The sequence below is a fragment of the Pimephales promelas genome, chromosome 9 (genome assembly GCF_988280905.1).
Source record: "Pimephales promelas chromosome 9, fPimPro1.hap1.1, whole genome shotgun sequence".
Lineage (NCBI taxonomy): Eukaryota > Metazoa > Chordata > Actinopteri > Cypriniformes > Leuciscidae > Pimephales > Pimephales promelas.
This window is the reverse complement of record NC_142777.1, coordinates 34136355-34154628: the sequence shown is the minus strand read 5'-3', so window position 1 is coordinate 34154628 and position 18274 is coordinate 34136355.

The window sequence follows — 18274 nt, the reverse complement described above, 5'->3', positions numbered from 1 at the left end:
TTTTGTGACATATATAGCCTATTTCAAATAAATGCTATCCTTTTTGTCCTATTTTCATCAAACAATCTTATATTTTATCACAGTTTACAGTTTTGTTCCATAGGTCTACATATTCTGAAAAGTCTTAGCTTTCTGGTTGACGTCACCTCCGCCTGACCGAGGGGAGTTTAGTCATACACACATCGACTGCAAACACGCATTCAGGTATGAAACACCCACTTTTCCTGATTCAATCAATTCCCAGTGGGCACTTTTGATTTGAATATTCTGCTTAAAGTGAAGTAAAACGGGTTGTGAATGTAATTTAGTGGGTTGCGTGTGTAATTATCCTGAACAAACATCACACACACAAAAAATGGACAGGTAAAAGGCCCATCATCAAATGATATTGCATTTAGTGCTGATGCAATGATGATAAACCATCAGATTTTTCCCCGGTCTGAGCTAAATGTGTGTTTTCAAAACTCAACTAATGAGGGCTACCTACCGTAGAAATACCTCTGATGTGCGAATGGCGAGAGAACAGATTAATATTTCATAAACAGCATCACTGCTGTACGCGAGGCGCTGCAGAGTTTTGTGAAGCTGCTCTGTAACTCCAGTCGATACTTTATGTCTGTCGTCTCTGTAGTGACCAAACCGGTCTAGAATTTTTTTACATGAGAACAGAATTGATATTCCTCTCTCTCTCTCTCTCTCTGCTTTCCTCTATCTCGCTCTCTCTTCTGCTTCTACAAAGACCACGACTGTTTTGCCGTTACACTCAGATGCTCTGAAGAAGCTTCCTGGAGGAAGAGGAAGGTGGGGGGTTTCTCTGAGCGCGAGGAGGACAGGGGTACTCAGGCATCGTAAACCTTTTAAACACACATGCGCGCACACACACACACACACACAATTCCCTGCTGCAGTGGGATTCTCTGAAGGGAGATAAAAAAGACTCTGTTGTGTGCGGGAAGAGAGAAGCCCATCACCACCTCCACCACTGTCACCCTGGGAGAAGAGAGAGAGAGAGAGAGAGAGAGAGAGAGAGAGAGAGAGAGAGAGAGAGAGAGAGTTGTAGCGGTCTAGCGGTGTAGGCTGAACCTCGGCTCCAGTGACCCCTGGCGAGAGAGAGCATTGTGTGTGTGTGTGTGTGTCGCTGCAACATGTGACAGGGCTACACACACACAGGCTCACCCCCTCAGGCAAGAGCGAAACGGTCTGCAGCGAAAGCGCCTGTGTGTGTGTGTGTGTGTGACCGAATCCGTTTGGCGAAAACAATCCCTTCTGTGTGTGTGCGTGTCTCTATACGTGGAGCTGCGTGTGCGTGTCCGTGCGTGCGTGTCTTGCAGTGAACGGTCTACTGCGTTTTTCCCTCCATGATTAATCAGAGCGAGGGCAGGAGGCCGAGGGCCGAAGGGACTGCGACAGCTCCAACGCTCTTAACCCGTTACTGCCCACACACACACGTACTGGAGATCCACACTAAACACAATCTGTAAATCGACAACACTGAAACCATTGCAAATTAATTAGCCATAGCACAAACACCATTAGAGAGTAGGCTAATAGTGAGCGTTATAGCATTAGGGATTTTAACAATTCTTTAATAATTCACCAGCTAACAGGGAACATTCTCAGAACTTTGGCTAATGAACAAAAGTTATTCCAGTAACATTAATAGATTGTTCGTTCAAAGTTATCTGGTCTTATTGTTCTTAAAACGTTATCAATTTTGTATGTAGGCTTTAGTCTATACTACATCATTCATGGAACTTTAAAAAAAAAAAAAAAACGTTTTGGTTAGACGTTTTTCTAACATTTATGTTCAGAGAACATTCAAAAGGAACGTTCCCATAATGTCTTACGTTCGCATAACTAAGAATGTTTTTTTTTTTAAAAATTCTTTAAACTTTTCTTAATTTAATGCGAATGTTAGCAAGCAAAACGTTCCCAGAACATGTTTTAGTCTAAACCAAATCAGCTTTAAGTGGAATCAAAACATTACAAACTTTAATTTGAAGCAAACTGTAATATAAAAACTGCTTGTCATACTAATAAGACACTAAATTATATAGACCTATTTAAAGGGATACTCCACCCTAAAAGGAAAAATCTGTCATTATTTACTCACCCTTAAGTCCAAACCTGTGTGAATTTCTTTCGTCTGCTGAACACAAAAGCATATATTTGGAAAAATATGGGTAACCGAACAGTTGATCGACCTGACTGACTTCCAGTATTTTTTTTATACTGTACATGGACCCCATGTCAATGACATTTTTTGCAACTTTAGATATCTTTGCTGAATAGAAGTGTTAATTTCTTTAGAAAAAAATGAAAACCTTTGACCTTAAACATTTGAACGCTAGTGTGGATCTTGAGTCTCTGAGTGAAAAACTGCACCTGACAACACCATCAGCATAACACAAACCCAGAATCCCCTGCAGACATGTGAAAGACTATTTCAAACACATACATCACGTCTGACACGTTGAAAACCAATCACAAGACCACAAAGGCACGTGATGAAATTTACAAGGCTGTCAATCAGACATAATCCCGCCCCTTTGATTTGACTACAAACAAAGAGTTTGTAGTCAAATCAATGGAGTTTTGTAGCGTTTAGTCTATATAATAGAGCTTTTCATGTCATATTCTAGTATACTTACCAGAATTATGCTTTAGCAGATATAAAATATAAAGATTTGATTTAAAATTCAAAAGTTTTTAGAAGTAGGTTTATTACTTTTATTCAGCAAGGATACATTATGAATTGAATTTCCAAAAAAAACATTAAGACGCACAACTTTCAGCTGCATTTTTGTGTTTTAAAGTATTTTTCAGCATTTTAAATAAATTATTCTGGTACAGCTCTCTTTATGCAGCACATATCAAGTGAATTTCACTCTCTATAAATGATATAATAAACGGAATATCAGTTTTTAAAATTGTTTGCTCTGTTTGATTTGACAAGGTAATACTGAAGACATGCGTCCTGTAATAAAATATATTTTATTATAAATCACCAAAACATAAAAGTATATGTATGTGCATGTGCGAAATATTGACAAAGCAACCTAGAGACAAATGTACCTCCATCACTAATAAAATGGGAAAATGAAATGCAGATATATTGGAACAGGAAGATCATTCTTTCTTCTTCTTTTGTTATTAATGCTCATTTTTATATCTTTTTATTACATTTTTATTTATGGCAATATAAATACAATTATGACAATTCTGTCACTTCGGTTATATAAAGCGATTGTAGCTCTTTTACTGTCACTGTCTAGTGTATTTCTCTCTTTAACAGAACTAAACCGCTGTGTGAATGCATTCACTCTTCAAAAGCTTCTCCATAGGCTTCAATTCTACTATTTAAACTCGTCATCAGAACGAAAAGAAACATTTTCACCTCATACGCTCAATATATACCTAAATGGGTCTGAGGTCCAATTACGATGTCATACACAAAATAATGTGTAATTCTTTAAGAGTGAATCATATGACCGGAGACTAGGACTTCGAAGGTCGCGAAGGTCGGACTGAATGTTGTTAAATAGACGAGGACTGTTCTTGTCATCACCCTACTGACACACACATAGGCCTACACATGTACCAGAAATGTGTAGTTATATAATGGTGGTCAGAATGAATGGCACTTCTGCTAAATATGATCAAAAATGGCTGTAAAAAATAAATCTGCTCCCTGTTATTAAATACTTTTTGCAACCTCCTTTTGCCAAGATACCAGCTCTGAGTCTTCTCCTATAATACCGGATGAGTTTGGAGATCAGAGACCACTCCTCCATACAGAACATCTCCAGATCCTTCAGATTCACAAGTTCATGTTGGCGTTTCTTCTCTTCAGTTCAGCCCACTCATTTTCAGTTTAGGGGACTGGGACGATCGAGCCCGTTCTCATCCTTTGGCGTCATATAGGTGACGCCATATGACATTTCGTCGAAATCAGTTGTGGGCAGTATCAGCCGTTAGAGTGTGCATCGATCTACACTTGGGATTCTGACCGGAAAAAGTAGACCATCCGGGTATCTTTGAAACACTCATTTTAACATACTACGGTTTGGGACGCACTAATTCTATTTTCGAATACTATTTAGGACAGATAGTATGCGAATTGGGACGCAGCATATGTCTCCCTTATTTCAGATCCTCAGCTCGTTAGGATAGACTCTATCCCTGCGTCCCAATTCGCTTACTTATACTACGCCCTAAAAGTATGTACTCTTTTTGTGAAGAAAAAGTACATACTTTTGAGTGTGTGGCAAAAAAGTAGGCAAGCTTTGGGACATACTATCACGTCATCTTTAACGGACAGCTCTGTCGCGTGCTGCGTGCATCCTGTCACCATAAACTGCCTGTCAATCATCTCGTCACAGTTAAAATCCTCCATTCAATCTAATTTGATTTCCTACCGTATCGGAGCACGTTCATCTGCCAGTCATGGGTCTTGGATACTTTCCTCGTGTTTTGCAATTTGAATATAATGATGCATTTAAAAAGTAATGGCTAAATGTATCCTTACAAAAGTTCACAATGCTGCTGCAGATGCAATATAATGTGGAGAACATTGAATAAATTAATTTTCGTTAGGTTAGATAGTGATAATTAATCACTCAAACCTCTTTATCTAAACCTCTCAACCTCTGCTCTCAACATAACAGCGGGACTCCCGCGACCTCCGTGTCTGTACGTGGGTATTTGTTTGTTTTTTTTCAAAATTTGTACTTGTGTTTGTAGTTCTAACAGAATCCTCGTTCAACGCGCAATGGGTTGTGGGCAATATCAGCCGTAAGAGTGTGCATCGATCTACACTTCGGATTCTGACCGGAAAAAGTAGACCATCCGGGTATCTTTGAAACACTCATTTCAACATACTACGGTTTGGGACGCACTAATTCTATTTTCAAATACTATTTAGGACGGATAGTATGCGAATTGGGATGTGTAAGTCTATCCTAATGAGCTGAGGTGTGTTAAATAAGGGAGACATACACAATATGCAGAGCAGTGGGTTGCGAAGACTGGAGTTGAGAACTCCTGCTTTAGCGTCAATATGAGACGCAGACCCTACCCCAGACCCAGACCAAAACCTACCCATAATAGTGTGTGTTATATTGACGCTTTTATATAAAGCTTTTCATTCTTGGGAAACTCTGATCCACTGAATAAAGAAAATACATAATTTATTTTAAAATAAATAATAATATTTTATGAATAAAAATAGTACTAAATATCATTTGACAATATTATTTTTTTTAAATATTAACTTTATGGATGGAAACCAAAATGTTAAATTATTCATCAAGTTATTTTTTATTTCAATTTATATTTTAAATTTAATTTATGTTTTATCTAAAATCTATATGGACAATTCTTGTTTTTTTTACGGAATATGGATTATAAAGTATATAATTATTTATTTATAAATTTTTAATATATATATATATATATATATATAATTAGTGTATATATATTTATGTATTATAAATTATTTACACATTATTTATTTAATTTTTTATTCATGTGCATCATAATCTTGCAGCATCTCTTCTCTTCTCTGATGACGTGTTTACTGTCGTGAGGGCGGGGCAACCTGTCACTCACATGAGATCCACCAATAGCAAACCAGAACCATCCAATCAGTTCTCTATGGACAACATCCAGTCCCGCCCTACATTTTGTCTTGTTAGAGAATCCATTTCACTCCTTTTTACAGTAGGGAATAAAAGACTACCGCAACATTCACGCCGACTCTAAGCAAACAAACAAAGTTGAACTATAAAACAGCCAATAAACTTATATAAGTAAAATTTGTGACTGCACTGCACATCAGTTGGGCTCTTTATTAATATGTTTTCGCCACCTTTCGCCAGTCGAAATGTCTGCTCTTTGACAACTAATTCTGTTCACTCGTGACCTCTAAACAGAAAAATGTTGTTAAATCTACAAAAAAAGGCTGAGAAAGTGCCTGTTGTCAATTTTTTGCTGTTTTCCACACATACACACACTCAAACGACGTCATCATGAGTCATTCCGTAGAGATTAGAACCTCTGTACATAAAACACAACCACTGCCTGCACACACACAATATGGCCTTGTCAATAAACAGCACTCTTTGTTTCTCATTACGTCACAGTTGTTTTGATCAGAATATCCTGTCCACTTTGGAGAGAGAGAGAGAGAGAGAGAGAGAGGACGACGCTGGGAAGATGCTGAGGAAACGAAATAGAAGAGATACCTATGTGAACAGATAAAGAGAGAGAGGGAAGGGCGAGAGAGGAAAGGAACTGTACCACCAGCAGGCCCCTACAGATCTGCCAAACCGCTAGAAGAAAAACCCTGTTTTATTTATAGTGCGGCGTATCCATGGAAACCCGAGAGGTCACTGCAAGCTAGACCTGTATTTCACCCTTGCTCAGGGGAGTAGGATTTCACGGAGAGGCGCTTAGATGTGTGTGCGTGTGCATTTGTGTGTGTGCGTACGTGTGTGTGTTTGCGCACAACGCGGAACCGTGACTGATGGTGGTCACGCAGTCCCTAGAGCAGGCAGCCGGGCCCGGTGCATGCTGGGATGTGTGCACAGGAGGCAAGAGAAGCACAGGCAGAAATTGCGTCTTTCTCGGTGCCGTACATCAGAGCCGTTTTTTGTTCGCCCAAACACGTTTTTGCTCTGTGGGAGAGTGCCGGAGTATCAAATCTCACTGCATTAGTCAGGGTTGAGCACAAGGTTTCATGTGATACATATAAAATTTCACCATGAAACATTTAATTGGCAAGTATTTTGAACCTTAACTAATTTTCTTTTTACATAATTGTAAATTGAAATTTAGCTCTCTATTTATAACTAGTTAGGGTTAGAGATTTGAACAAATCTAAGTATTACATTGTTTGATGAATGATAAATTATATCAAATGCATTAAATCATGAGGCTTTTTGAGAAGAGGTGTGCTGTTACTTTTTAAAATTAATTTAAGCGTTTTTTTCTGCTTTGTGGATGATAAAACTGGTCAATACATTTCATAGGCTTCCATTAAAGGAGCCATATGCAGGGTCAATTTCTATAGACACACACCTTAACGTCTTGGCTACAGCAAAGCTATTGAACATTAAAGGAGTAGTTCACTTTTAAAAAACCTTTTGCTGATAATTTACTCACCCCCATGTCATCCAAGATGTCCATGTCTTTCTTTCTTCAGTCGAACAGAAATTAAGGTTTTTGATGAAATTTAAACATTCCAGGATTTTCTCCATATAATTTGTGCTTATAAAACTTAAACTTTTTTCATTTATTTATTAAATGAGCGATCGTTTCGCTAGATAAGACCCTTATTCATCGTCTGGTGTCGTTTAAAGCCATTTGAAGCTGCACTGAAACTCTCATTTGGACGTTGAACCGTTTGGACCCCATTGAAGTCCATTATATGGAGAAAATCCTGGAATGTTCTCATCAAAAACCTTAATTTCTTTTCAACTGAAGAAAGAAAAACATGGATATCTTGGATGACATGGGGGTGAGTAAATTATCAGCAAAAGTTTTTTTTTAAAGTGAACTACTCCTTTAAGCTAGGATGCTTTAAACTGATCAAAAGTCATGGTAAAGCCATTTATAATGTCAACAAAGATTTCTATTTCAAATGAATGCTGTTCTTTTGAACTTTTTTATTCATCCAAAAATCCTTAAAGTATCATGGTTTCCACAAAATATTAAAGTAAATGAAAAATATTTCAACACTGAAAAAAGCTATTTTAAATATTAATAATATTTCACAATATAATTAGCGTTTTTTTCCCCCTGTATTTTTTGAAAACATAATAAAGTCTTTATGACCACAAACATTTGAAGTTATTGGGTTTTTTGACAGGTGAATGATAAAACTACCCAGAAAACGTAAAATCTAGTATTTGTATTTAATCTCTAAAACTTTAAATTAATTCATTTAATGAGACCAATCCTACACACACAAAGAAAAACTGTTAAGGTTTTCAGTCCCTGCATTGCATCAGCTCTAAGTTAACATCGATGAAAGATGATTTCCCTAACAAGGACACAACTGCCTTCCGAATGCCGTCTACCTGAGAATCATTAAAATAACTACCACATTTTCTCCACAAAAACCCCACAGTTAAGCAATCATTATTTAGGTAGCAAATCCGAAGGCCGGATGTAAAAGCGGAAAAACTAAAAGTCTTCTGAAGACGCTGAAGTAAAACAAATGCATGAATTAGGAAAAGGCAACTCGACAATACCCAATTGTTGGATGTCCCAGTGGGTTCTGTTGTTCAATTATCAAGCACATCAAACAACCGAGTTGCCGTCTTGAAAAAAAGGACGTCCCTTTGCCAACAAGAACGACATGTGAGAGAAACCGTGGAGGAGCCAACGATCACTTTGAAGGAGTTACAGAGTTCAGCAGCTGAGAACAGACTGAAGGTGCACCAGTCAAGCATATCAAACGCTCTGACACTGGCCTGTACGGGAGGGGCACAAAAGAAGCCGTTGCTCAAAGGAACCATGTGGAAGAAGCACGTTCAGAGTTTGCCAAAAAGCTTAATAGCGTCCCGCTTACTTACAGTACAATGTGGGAAACCATTTTGTGGTCAGATGAAAACGAGATATATAGCGTTTTATTGAAAATTCAAAGCAATTTATGTGGTATAAAATAAATCTAACCTCCTTGCCACAAAAAGTGCCATGCCTAGAGTGAAATATAGTGGGAGTTGCATCATATTGTATGGCTGTGTTTTATCAGCAGGGACTGGACATCTTGTTAAGATAGAAGGAAGGATGGATGGTGCAAAATATAGAGAGATACTGGTATGAATACAATACTACATTATATGTCACTGATTTGATAGTAAAACAGATTCTATTCATAGATTCAAAGCTGAATCGGAATTTGACTGAACATTCTGAAAAATAAGTGTTCCAAGTAGAACCAATGATGATATATCTAGTTCTTTAGAAAACCATCAATGTACTGATGCTTAACCCAAAAAACAGCTGATATAAAAAAACTATGCAACATAAAAAAAAAAAAATTTAATCACAGAAGGGTCACAACAACAACAAAAATATTTTTGTCCACACAATGAAAGTTAATGGAGTCCTATTTTTTTTTCTTGTATGTTATCTTTTATGTTCCTCAAAAAAAAAAAACTTTAATTTTTGGTGAACTGTCTCTTTAACAGCATATCAAATATCCCAACATTCCACAAAATCATATAATTTTCCTTTCACAAGTTTCATTTAATATAAAGGACAGACTCAGACTGGGGCTCGTTGTCACACTTTTTACTCCTGTGAATATTTCTCAGGGTAAATTTATTATTAAAAGTCAATTTCTGTAGACAAACTTTATACTCTTGCACAAACTTTGTTTATAGTTCATTGAACACACTGACCCAATATTGTGTTGTCACAGTGTAAAGTAAACTAGCTGTTTACTTACACTAAAATACTGAATTTATGTACAAATTAAACAGATATTTTATACTAATCTAAACTAAAACAAAATTTATCTTCCAAAACATATTTGTGTTTTTTATTTATATATAAATATACAATAGAATATGGAATATACTCTTGTACTTGTACTATACTCTTATATCTTTCACTCTAAAAAATGCTGGGTTGTTTTAACCCAATTTTGGGTCAACCCAGCCATTGTGTTACATTTTTAAATTACATTTTTAACCCATTGTTTGAGTTTGTCCATATTGGACCCAAAATTGGGTTAAAACAATCCAGCATTTTTTAGTGTTGGAGCATAAATGTAACATTACATACTGAATCACAAAAACAGCACAAAAAAAGTGAAAATTCATTTTATTTTTAACAATAACATAATATTTTAACATTAAAAAAATCATGTGACAACTTCCCCCAAACATTTATGGGGGTTGGGGGGGGCAGCACCATCAGCAACCAACAGCACAGCATGTGTGTGTGTTTGATGAGTATGTGATGAAAATCTGATTAGAGATAAAGCTGTAAACTTTGTTAGCTTGCAGAGGTGACAGCGTCAGACACGGTGGATCAGAAAACCCCCTCCCTCCCTCTCTTTCTCTCTCTCTCTCTCTCTCCCTATCTCTCTTGCTCGCCTTTAGGCCAATTCAATAAAGCCGGGCCCTTATTTACCGTCAGACGGCACAGCAACACACTGGACTGTGGTGAGAAGAACAATGGCCCCTCACAGCCCCGTCTTTACACAACACTACCCACGACTGACGCTATCCCAGCCCAGCCCACAGGCCCGATGCCGTGCTGATGATAGAGATCAGAGTCACGCTAGCTTAGTTTGAGCAATACAGAATGAGTACGGAGAATCAGTCCTGTATTTTCGGACTTTGTCATGCTCTGTGGATTGTCTGCTCATAGACTTCATTGTACGTTTATAAAAAGAATAGTTCTAATTCTATAATGATTACTGTCATCATTTACTCACATGCTGTTTGTCTGTAAAACACACTTCAAAAATGCATTTTTTCCCCATTTTCCAAGTTAAAATATGTAAAAATCCAGAGAAACACAGCATTAGACTTGATTTCAGAGAATGCATCTTTAATTCTGGAAACACTTCATTTCGATAGTCCACTTTAGATGTTTTATAATATGCATAACTACATGTAAACTTCCAGTCATTAGAGTACTGGTAAACTTAAAAGGGGTAGTTTAGCACAAAATGAAAATTTGGTTAACATTTACTCACCCTCAAGTTGTTCCAAACTTGTATGAATTTCTTTCTTATGCTGAACACAAAAGAAGATATTTTGAAGAATGTGTAACCAAACAATAGATGGATCCCATTGCCAAGTCAAGTCAATTGCCAAATCAATGGGGTCCATCAAATAATTGGTTACTGACATTCTTCACAATAACTTATTTTGAGTTCAGCACAAGAAAGACATTCATACAGGTTTGGATAAAATTGCGGGTAAGTAAATGATGACCGAATTTTTAAAAAATGTTGGGTGAACTGTCCCTTTCAAATCTGCAAACACTTTATTTTGATTGTCCTGCAACAGACATTCTTCTAAGTAGCCTAACTTTGCAACTTCATGTCAACTTAATCTACTAAACTGAAGTGTTTTCCTAATAACGTTAGAAGCAAAAGAGTGCCGAAGTTACGATGTCACTCTGTAGGCCAAAACGCAGAAGTGAGTTAGCATTTTAGCACTCCCGGTTCCCTCGTTCTAAAGTCTATGGGATTTTTGCTAAATCCCCTGAAATAAGGTCTGTAGAGAACAAAACCTCTAGATATTTTCAAGTTTTGATCTATGACATAGAAAACACAGTTGTAACCTGCTTGTGGTTTTTTAAACTTTATTGTGTCTGTGTTTTTTAAAAAACTTTATATAGGCTTAAAAATGTAAAAATTTTGGATTAACTTGTAAAGATTATCTTGATAGACAAAACGTTTAAGGGTCACAACTCTTTGTTAAACACAGATCTTATTTTTTGCGATTTTCCAAAAGTCTCAACATGACATCATGACTTTTGCGTAAACATACACGCCAATTTCGAGTCAAATGGCATGTTATCTCGACGCATTTTGAGCTATCCGCGTGTATGTCTACGCCATTAACGTCCGAGTGATTCCGCGTGTCTGTCAAATATCCAACCAAAACAAAGCAAAATGTACATCTACATCTGGGGAGCGATCTTTTTCTTTCCTAGGATGGTAAGGGAACAGTCATAAATGCCATTAACCCCAGTGACGGTTAGGTTTAGGGACGGGGTTGAGGTAAGTCATATATTTATATATACAGTAATAACGTTAAGTCAACAGCGTTCATAAACACGCTGAAAAGCGATTATGCGTCTTGATGGCACGCCAAAAATGGAAATACGAATTTGCGTGTCATACACACGCTACTTCATGAGATCAGTCTGAAAGTCTATGGGGAAAATGCATAGCTTTTCGATTGAGGGAATCCATGCGCCGCTAGAAATTGCGAGCTAGCTTTGAAATCATAAGATCACACCCTCCCTCCAGAGCGTCTCCAAAACCACGTCTCCTTCAAAACATACAACACACGCAGCCAGAACAGATTCTGCAACAATCAAGATGGCCATCAACAATCACATAGGCCATCCTATCATTGCATTCGAAACTGATTAGACAAAAAGTTATTTGGTCCCGAGACTTCCACAGAAGCATTAATATTTAGTAATATTTACCATAATAACTATAATGATAATATAACAATAAAAGCAGTATTCCCTGTAAAAATGCAATTTATTGCTGTAGACAGTTTAATACTGTACAAGTACGTGTTATATACTGTATTTGGTATTTACAGTGGAGTACTGCAGATGCTGTTTATAGTACTGGTTCTGTAAAAATATAGTATGTGGCTGCCATTATTTTACAGTGAAAGGTTTTACAGTGATTTCTATACATTTTTAATAATCATTCTATGACAATAGAGAATAATAACCAGAATATTATGATCAATACATTTTTGTGACGAACATACCAATATTTAAGCCAAATTCTCTTATAATCTTAACATCCGCTGCAGCCTTCAAATCTCATTCCCCATTCTGCATCAAACTGGCACACTGCTTTCTGCAACCACACGAGAAAACCAGTGCTTTTTTACAATTAAAAAACGATTTATCCAAACAGGAAATAGCATCAGGTTGAGTACATTATGACAGGATGTTCATTTTTGGGTTAACTACCCTTTTAATAGTATATTACAACACGGAGAACCAAGTAGATGGCGAAATCTTTTGTTCCCCGTAGACTTTCACAAACACACATGGATACGCACAGACCGTGACGTCTTGATATCCAGCGTGGCAGGATCACACATACACTGGGGTCAGTGGTGCTCAGTGAATTAGTCACATGGTGGTGTGTTAATGAAGCAAACCTTCACAAACTATTTAATCATTAACGTCAGGTTTCTACTGCGGCAGCAAGCGCATTCTCCCACCCTATCTTAAACACACACACACACACACACACACACATGGAGCGACACTCGCTGTCTGTGACACACTCATCCTGGTTAGACTGCATCTCCTGAGACAAATCCATTTTATCTTCCCTAGACTGCATCTGCCTGTCTCCATCTCGCTGTCTCTCTCACTATAACACACACACACACACACACTCTCTGAGTCTCTCGTTTACTCACTTACACATTATCTGCCTGCTCCAGTCTGCTTGCGTTCTACTTCCTGTCACGCTCTCTCTCTTTGTTCCTCTTCCTCTCACAACACACATAAACACAAACATGGAATGTTTAGATCATCAGACTTTACTGTACTAATAGTCTATTTTGACAGGAACACCCAACACAGGCCCGTCGCATAAATTCATGTGGCCCGGGAAAATATTTTATCATTGGTGAGTTGTAATACCAAGTAGGAGGATCTTAATGGCCCAGGAGATCATTCCTGATTGTTCCTCTGACAAGTCTATGCAGCAAACACAGGTTTGAATGCTTAGCCAATACATTGCAATTATACGACCGCATTGCACTATGCGTAAAGGCAACAAACCTCCATACTCTAGGGGGCGATGACGTTGGATTCGATGTCTGTGCCATTAAACTGGTTGTATTATTGTTCAGCTAGCTAAATATAACAAAAGACTATAGATATAAAGACAGTGCACTCCTTTCACTTATGAATGGGAAAAAACTTAAACAAAACCAATATGGCGGAATCAGGGTTTCCGTTGTCCGGTAATTACCGGACATTGGCCGGGAAAAAAATTAAATGTCCGACAAAATTAAATCTCTCCGGTCAAATTGTCCGATTAAAATTGCCTAATAATCCCGCCCCCTACCACAATCTGAATTAGAGAATAAGCCTAAAATGTATTAAGCAAAAATACACCGTCATTTGGGGATGCTGAATACAATGCAAGCAACTTTAGTCAGGCGGGGACGTGGAGTTTTCTCTTGGTGTGAGCGGAGCGGAGCGGGAAATAAGCCGACGCTCCGTCCTTTTAAAAATGCCGCTCTGCGCTCTGTCCAAGATCCGCTCACATGCTCTGCTGCGAATCAGCGAAAGTCCTCATATGCGATTTCAACTAAATCTATCCAGAGTGGACCAAGCTTGCCAAGATAGCCAGTGTAGTCCTGTCTCGAGTGTTCCTGCAGAGCCAAAGAGAGGGTTCTCACTGCAGAATCGGATCAAGATGAAAGTACCGAAGTCGCCTTGCAGAGAATAAGGTTACGCGGCTTATGCGCATTGCAAGTTGTGGAGAGACACTGCGAAGTTTTGATTTTAAGTCGGCAGCTGCACATTTCAGCACTGCAAAACAGCGTAAAAGTAGCTTAAAATTACGCGAGACAATGTTATAGGTCTAGTCATTTGTTTGTTCCAATTAATTTGACATGGAATTTCACGGTGGCCAATTTAAATGTTACCAGCTAAATGAGACGCTACTGAGGGTGTATATTTAAGTTCGCTTGAGTAAAAACTATATTCAGATATTGTATGTGGGGAAGGGGGATTGGTTTGTTAAACTAATGTGAAACCATAGCAAAAACAATTGCCGTTGATTGACGCCAATCGGACGTTCATGTTTTCATGGTTTCCGTCTATTTGAAAGTTATGCTAATAAACATGTTGCATTCTATATACGGCCTGATTATGTCACTTTTTAAGTTACATAGCCTGCCTCCAGTTTTCCTCAACTTCACTAATTAAGAGGCGATATTTGACCGGCATATCATCAAAATGTCCGGTAAACTAAACCTCTGCCGGTCACTTTGACCGGCGCCATTTTTTTCTAGCGGAAACTCTGGGCGGAATATGTCTCGCCTTCTAAATTAAAGTAAATTCATTTTGTCGTTAGAAGTGCCAGTTCCCATTGAAAACTGAGATTTGTGCTTAGTAATGCACATCTGCATTGGATGGTCTAGCCTGAAAAGTACGTTTTTTGTAACATTATTTATGCATATGTAGGCTATTCAACATTGGGTTGAAGATCAAAATGCAGCTTTATTTTCGACAGACCAGAATCGTAATCCATACAAAGAGCAATGGGTCAAACATACGGGTAAATAAACCCAATACCGTAAGCAACAGGGCAGAAAACACAGGCGCAAAAGGATAATCCAGAATACAGGGAGAGAATAAATTAACTCAGTATAACATGCAGAAATGTGAATCACAACATACAAGACTTTGCAAAAAATGAGATAACGCACAGGGCGTATATAGTCAGAGTTAACAAGGTAATGAGACACAGATGAACGTAATCAAGCATAATGATTCCAGGCAGTGGGTTATGGGAAATGTAGTCGATAATTATAAAGCACAAGATTTTGGAGGAGTGCCCTCTAGTGGAGATCATGTGCACTCCAGCTGCCGGATGTGACAATAGGACAGTTCCTGTCGGATTTTGTTGCTGCATTTAAATGTTATTTAATTATTATTATTCAAAACAGACAAATCTCATGAAGTAGCGTGTGTATGACACGCCAATTCGTATTTCCGTTTTTGGCGTGGTATCAAGACGCATAATCGTTTTTCAGCGTGTTTATGAACGCCGTGGACTTATTACTGTATAAATAAACGTTTATACAGTACGTTTATAACGTTATTACTGTATAAATAAATATATGACTTACCTCAACCCCATCCCTAAACCTAACCGTCACTGGGGTTAATGGCATTTATGACTGTTCCCTTACCATCCTAGAAAAAAAAAAAAAAAAAAGATCACTCCCGAGATGTAGATCTACATTTTGCTTCGTTTCGCGAGCACATTTGACGGTGTGTACAGACACGCGGAATCACTCGGACGTTAAAGGGTTAGTTCACCCAAAAATGAAAATTAAGTCATTAATTACTCACCCCCATGCTGTTCCAACCCCGTAAGACCTTCGTTCATCTTCGGAACACAAATAAAGATATTTTTGATTGAATCTGAGAGCTGCATCACTCTTCCATTGGCTTCCTAAGGGACTGCCTCTTGACGGGCCATAAAGTCATTAAAGAAAATGTTTAAATGTTCCATGTGCCTACAGCGGCTCAATTATAAGTTTATCAAGCGACGAGAGTACTTTTTGTGCGAAAAAAAACATAAATAACGGCTTTATTTGACTATTCCATTACTTCCTTATTGGCGCATGCGCGAGAACTGAGACGAGGACGTTCTCCTTCGACTTGTTACCGGCTGCTCCGCTTAGGAGTTTTACCGCCCCCTACCGTATAAGATGATGTGCTGATATAGCTGGAAGTGCAAAACTTTCTGTTTACAAGCAGAGGAAGATGCGCGCTGTACATACACTTTTCAATTAGCGTATTTTCCGCACTACAAGGTGCACTTAAAAGCCTTTAATCTTCTCAAAAAACGACAGTGTGCATTATCATCATCATCTTATACGGTAGGGGGCGGTAAAACTCCTAAGCGGTGAGCAGCCGGTAACAAGAAGTAGACGAATGAGAACGTCCTCGTCTCAGTTCTCGCGCATGCGCCCATAAGGAAGTAATGGAATAGTCGAATAAAGCCGTTATTTATGTTTTTTTCGCACAAAAAGTAGTCTCGTCGCTTGATAAACTTATAATTGAGCCGCTGTAGGCACATGGAACATTGAAACATTTTCTTTAATGACTTTATGGGCCGTCAAGAGCCAGTCCCTTAGGAAGCCAATGGAAGAGTGATCCAGCTCTCAGATTCAATCAAAAATATCTTTATTTGTGTTCTGAAGATGAACGAAGGTCTTACGGGGTTGGAACAGCATGGGGGTGAGTAATTAATGACTTAATTTTCATTTTTGGGTGAACTAACCCTTTAATGGCGTATACATACATGCATACACGCGGATAGCTCAAAATGCGTAGAAATAACACGCCACTTGACTCGAAAGTGGCGTGTATGTTTACGCAAAAGTCATGTTTATTCAAAAACAGCACAAAAGAACGCAACAAATTCAAAGCACGTTATTTTTTTTAAAACGCCCATATAAGCTCAGAAATATACTCCACAAGAACACTAACTTGATTTTATGCTTAACTGCATTTCCAAATGTGTCATATCGCGAGTGTGTGTTGCTGCAAGGGGCATTGTAGAAAGTGTTAATATAAACTTAGCATCATCTCCTATGGTAAGCTTTCTCTTCCAGGTCAAAGGTAGTAAAACTGTTGACATGTCTGAAGCTATAGCTACTTGTCTTGAATAATACCACATTTGGTTTAATGGCACAGACATCTGAAGGAAACTCTGAGTTAGCCATGTTCATGCAGAATTACACACGGACCAGCATGCGCGCACACACACACACTGTGCATTGTGAACGGTCTCTCTCTCCTATTGAAAACGTGCCCTTGGTTCTGTTGCCATGGCCAGTAACTAACCTGTTCTTACTCTCACAACCATACGGTTTCTCTCTCTCCTCTTTCCTAAAAACTTTCCTAACTACCAGGTGCATCTCTCTTACTTCAGTTTCCAGTTTTAAATTGTCTCTCTCACCTTCTATATTTTATATTTCATCACTATGCTGCTATCTATATCAGTCTATCCTCCTCCACAAATCAGTACTGCTCTCTTCTTCTCATTCTCCTCCTCCCTTTCCGTTTTTCGCTCGCTCATCCTGCCATCCTGCCGGGCAGAAGTGCCCGCTGGCACGTTGGCAAGCTGGTGTCGCAGCGGGCACGAGCCAGCAAGGACAGCAGGTGACACAGATTTGCGGAAAAGCAGAATTAGAGGTGCGGGAACCACCGAGGGGGAGCACTCACGTGGAAAATGGGAAGTCAGGGAAAAATGGGGGAGAAAAGGAACAGAGCACACTTAAAAGTGCACACCCTAACCCTAACTAAAGTTAGAACTGTGAATTTTAATTCATTTCAGAATATACATGATCAATGAAACTGAATTGAGTAAAATAACATTTAAAAAAAATCATGGAATGAAAACAACAGAAAAACAACGAGCCTTTTTTGTATGGCTGTTCACATTGTTGTGTATCAGTATCAGGTTCCAGTGTGAACAGATCATGGTCCTGGACTGACCCGCATGCGTAAAAGAACAATAAAAACACAACACGTAGCATGCTGTCATAAAGAAGTAGCTACACATGGAAGGCATTAAAGTTATTATGTGTTTAATTATAGTGTGATTGTCACGGACGTCAGCGAATGTATGAATGTATGCTAAACCTTTAGTATGGACATTTTCATTTGAGTATCGATACTTTCGATTCTCGACGTCAATATCGATACTTGGTATCGATCCGCCCATCACTAACCGGCATGCAATGCTTCAAGTCAGTCGCCGATCGGTCTGCGCAGAGCT